This window comes from Chrysochloris asiatica, unplaced genomic scaffold, assembly GCF_000296735.1.
Source record: "Chrysochloris asiatica unplaced genomic scaffold, ChrAsi1.0 scaffold00269, whole genome shotgun sequence".
In the NCBI taxonomy this organism is placed as follows: domain Eukaryota; kingdom Metazoa; phylum Chordata; class Mammalia; order Afrosoricida; family Chrysochloridae; genus Chrysochloris; species Chrysochloris asiatica.
In genome coordinates this window covers 852410-857256 of record NW_006408787.1, presented here as the reverse complement: position 1 = coordinate 857256, position 4847 = coordinate 852410, and positions in this window count along the sequence as shown.

Below are 4847 nucleotides of genomic sequence, written 5' to 3'. Positions count from 1 at the left end.
GAAATAAAAAGCAGGCAACAGCTAGAAAAAGAATGCAAAAGTCAAAAAGAGAGACAAGAAAGAGGAAAAGAAAAGTGAGTAAAATAAAAAAAAAAGAAATAAACAAAATCATGTAGAGGAATGAATGAAAGGAAAAGAGATCAGAGAGTTGTATAGAAAGAAAAGAGAAGAGAGTTGTTGGGGAAGTGAATCAGAAATGAAGAAAAACTGAATACTGAGATAGGACAGAAAGCAAGGGAAACGAAGAGGAAGGAAAAAATAAACAAACAAAAACAATTAAAGGAACAAAACAGGGTAGGTGCCAGACCCAGAGAGGAGAAAATTCTGGGTTTTCCTGTCAGGCGGGTGGGAAAGGATTAGTTTGCAACACTCTCATTCCTAACTGATGTGATCTGTTCTGTACACCAAATCTGGATGTATGTCTGATACAGACCTCAAAGCTGCTGGGAATCAGAGTCCTGATAGTCCAGAACTGTCCAGAATCAGCTCTGCAGGTCTTGAGTCCAGATGCAAAAGTTGGCGCTTCTTGCTCTTCACACACTCTGATGTGCATATGACTACTCAGGGAGCAGGACCTTCACTGGGAGGGTACATGAGTGTGGGCTGGCCACTCCTCTGGTTACCAGGGAAATATATGGGACTAGAAAAAATTCCCACCTGTCACTCTGCTAATATGTGTTATGCGTCTGTGCCTCCTACTGCCCTTTTGCCTTCACAGTGTCCTGCTAAAGTTCTAGATGACCACATTGCACCCAGTTGACAGATACAGATTGTCAGTCTTCTTTTTATTTCCCCACATGTCTGTTTAGCTGCTTCTTCTAGTGAGGGCTAGTCCAAGACTGACCAGGGATGCTTCTGCTGATTTGAGTAAGGTATGCCCAAACAGGGTTTAAACATATAGCTAAACTTCTATGCTCACCTCCATCTGACTCCAACCTCTGGGAGAGCAGGAGCTTTCCTGGGGTATATGCATGTGTAGATGTGCCACTACTCTGGTCACCAAGGGGGGATGGGGAATAGGAAAATAATCACACCTTTAGATAAGCAAACCGCTGGAAGGTTTCAGCATGCCAATATGCTTTCTTGTCTCTGAAGTGGCTCATAAAAGCTCAAGATGACTTTGCTGTTGCTGGTTGGCTGGCTCAGGTAATCAGCCACATCTGCTCAAATCTCTCTCCTAGTAGGAATGCAATCCACTTCTCTATTTCTTCATCTGGAGCTCAGGGTCCAGGACTATCATCTACACCTATTTCCTTTGGTTTTTCATATCTTTGTTGTAGAGGGTCTGTACAGCCTTTCTGCCTAGTCTGCCACCTTGCTGCCCCCCAGTACTGATATTTTTTGATAAATAATGATTTGTCTTTGCTTATATCCTGAATCTTGCCTGAAGCCCTATAAATGATCCTAACCCTGCTTCTTAGGTAGGCATTTGGTGGCAGATATCTCCTTGTCTCCTTGCATCTGTAGAGAACAATAAAGCTGATTCTTTATTGGTCTCACATACTTGGCAAGCAGAGATCTGAGGTTTCAGTCTGCATAGCTAAGATAGTCTTATAAAGTCATGACATAGTTTTTATATTTTTATTCTAATATGATTAGTTGTTTCTCCCTTTAACTACACTATTTGAGAACCCTATACAGGATCACTTATAAGTCAAAACTGATTGATGCCACTTAACAACAACAATATGTACCTTATGGTAAACTTGTATAGAATTATTTATTTTAGAAATCAGCTGATAGCTAGTTGGAGTCCTGGTGTGGCACTGTGGGTTAATGCACTGGACTGCAAAGTCATTTGAACTGCAAGGTCAGTAGTTCAAGCTGACCAGCTGCTCCTAGGAAAACCCTATACGGGGTGGCTATAGGTTGGATACTAGATGGCACTTAACAACACAGCAACAATAATTGGAGTCCTGGTGTGCTGCTGTGGGATAATGCACTAGATCACAAGGCCGGTTTGAACTGCAGGGTCATTGGTTCAAACTCACAAACTGTTCCTCGGAAACCCTATACAACATCGCTATGAGCCGTAACTGACTCGATGGCACTTAGCAACAATTAAATCCTGTTTTTCCTCAGGTCAGTCATTTTCCATTGATAAAAATCAACTACAGACAAAATCCCCTCTAAGGCTGAAACTCAAAGGGAACACATGAGTAGGCATGTAAATTTTCTGAGGACCACACTGGTGTACTGGTAAGCAGAAGACGGGGAAAAGCAGTAATGAAGAAATGGGCTGAATTCAACCATGTTCCACAGACTCCCGTTGACCTGGAGATGAGAGAGAGAAGAGAAAGTGCTGGTTGTTCCAAAGTATAGTGATACCTGCAGACACCTGAGCCCATGGACAAGGACATAGTCACAGAGGGCTAGAGCTGAGAGCAAAGCATCCAGCTGATATGAAGTGAGTGGAGGCACACAAAAACACCCAAAGTTGCAGATAGTGCCCATTTGACCTAGCCTCAATGGCTTGATTATCAGAACTCAACTAGAAGAAGATAAAAAAACAAAAGAAAACAACAACAATTTTTGATAAACAAAATGAAGGTAAATTGCTACAATTTGATGAACTTGACCTATACTCATGGAGTTAGTAACTCTAAATACCAACAGAGAAGGAAGGAGTCTTCACGTCAAGTATCAATGCTATCCCCTCTGTACACAGATAGGGATGGGCAACTTAGACATTGGCTACCTAAAATGTTGTTGTTGTTGTTGTTAGGTGCCATTGAGTTGGTACTGACCCATAGCAACCTTATGCACAGCAGAACGAAACACTGCCCAATCCTGGGCCAACCTCAATGCTGTTGTCATGCTTGAGTCCATCGATGCTGCCACTTGGCCAATCCATTTTGTTGGGGGTCTTTCTCTTTTTCTCTGACCCTCCACCTTATCAAATATGATATCCTTCTTCAGCGACTGGTCCCTCCTGACAATACGTCCAGAGTATGAGAGATGGAGTTTGGCCATCTTGGCCTCCAAGGAGCACTCTGTCTGCACTTCTTCCAAAATGGATCTATTGGTTCTTTTGGCAGCCCATGCCACTTTCAGTATTCTCCTCCAACACCATAATTCAAAGGCATCAATTCTACTGTCTTCCTTAGTCACTGTCCAGTTTTCACATGCATATGAGGTTATTGAAAATACCATGGTTTGGGTCAGGTACACCTTAGTCCTCAAGCTGACATCTTTGCTCTTCAACACTTTAAAAAGGTCTTGTGCAGCAGATTTGCCTAATGCAATATGTCGTTTGATTTCTTGACTGCTGCTTCCGTGAGTGTTGATATAAGGTTTTCAGTGACTAAATATTTGGAAGCAGTTTGCCACTCCTTCTTCCTAGTCTGTCTTCATCTGGAAACTCATCTGGGAGCTCATCTGGAAGCTCACCATGGGTGACCCTGCTGGTATTTAAAATACTAGTGGCATAGCTTTCAGAATCACAGCAACTCACAAGCCACCACAGTACGATAAACTGACAGAGAAGTGGTGGTACCTAAAATGAGGGGGCGATAAAGGCACGGAGTGACTGTCTTACAAGGTTTCAAGGGGGAGTTTAGTTTAATAGTGTGTGGGCAATAAAGAGTCCCCACTCAATAGTTTTCATCTTGTCTAGATGGGCCTGGTTAAAAAGAGATGGGGATAAGATTCTTATGATTCAATAGTGAGTAATTGTTATCATGACTAGTTGTGACTGTCATAATTGTAAAGGTAGAAGTTTTGTAACAAAAAATGGGGACTAGTTAATCTTACAGTCCAGAAACAAAGGACTCTAGAACCATCAAGGGAGAAGAGCACAAGTGGAATGCTAGACCTTATCCACAAGTAACAATACCAGAGATGGAGGCAGAGATGGGAACATGGAGAGAGGGAACAGCTGAGGACTCTAGATTCATGGAAAGAGAGGGACTGAGAGCAGGCAGCCAGGAAGCTGACTTGCAGAATGTGCCCTTTGATGGTTTAAATTATTATATATGCCTGAGTGTTGTTGTTTTTTTCTAAAGTGCTAAAGTGAATAGAGAGAAATACTGTTAACTGATGGTACATGGAGGGCATTTATAATCATTGTAATTAAACAAGGTTTATGATTTGTTGAAAGTAAAACTGATAATCTGCCCTGTAAACTAGCACTCAAGCCACAATAAAAACCTTTAAAAAATCAACTACAGGAGAGAAAGGCTATTTGTTCATAAATGCAAAGTGTACTACTTTCATTTCCCCAGTGGAATGCTCGTATTTAATCAATTTTCACTTTTTTTTAGAAGTGTTGATATTTCCGTTCTTATTAGAGAGTTTCTCTGACAATATCCAAGACATCATGGACATTTTAGGCTTCAGATTATTTTATGGATTTGATTACAGGGAAAATTTCAATTATTGGTCGGTAGAAAAATAGTACTTTTTTCCTCAAGTGGTTCATATCTTACCACTGTGTCCAGAAAGAATTTTCTAAAACCCCAGTGACCTTTCCTGGTAACAGTCAGACAATTGCCATAGGCTACACTCTGGTAGCATAGTGATTATGAGTCAGGTTGCTAACCTCAAGGCCAGCAGTGTGAAACTATCACCTGTTCTGCCAGAGAAAAATGAAGTTTTCTGCTCCCATAAAGATTTACAGCCTCAGAAACCCTATACAGGATCACTATGAATCAAAACTGACTCCACGGCATACAACCACCACCACCACCAAAGTCTGCATAAATATATTTCTAAGACACTTCCAAAATTATATCTGACTGTGGCTCATAGTAACCTAAAGACATTGGAAGACAGGAGCATGTTTAGCAATTTGGACATGGTCTTCTTTTGTTCCGGTCCCTGTGAAATACAGCTTTTCCCTGTAGTTT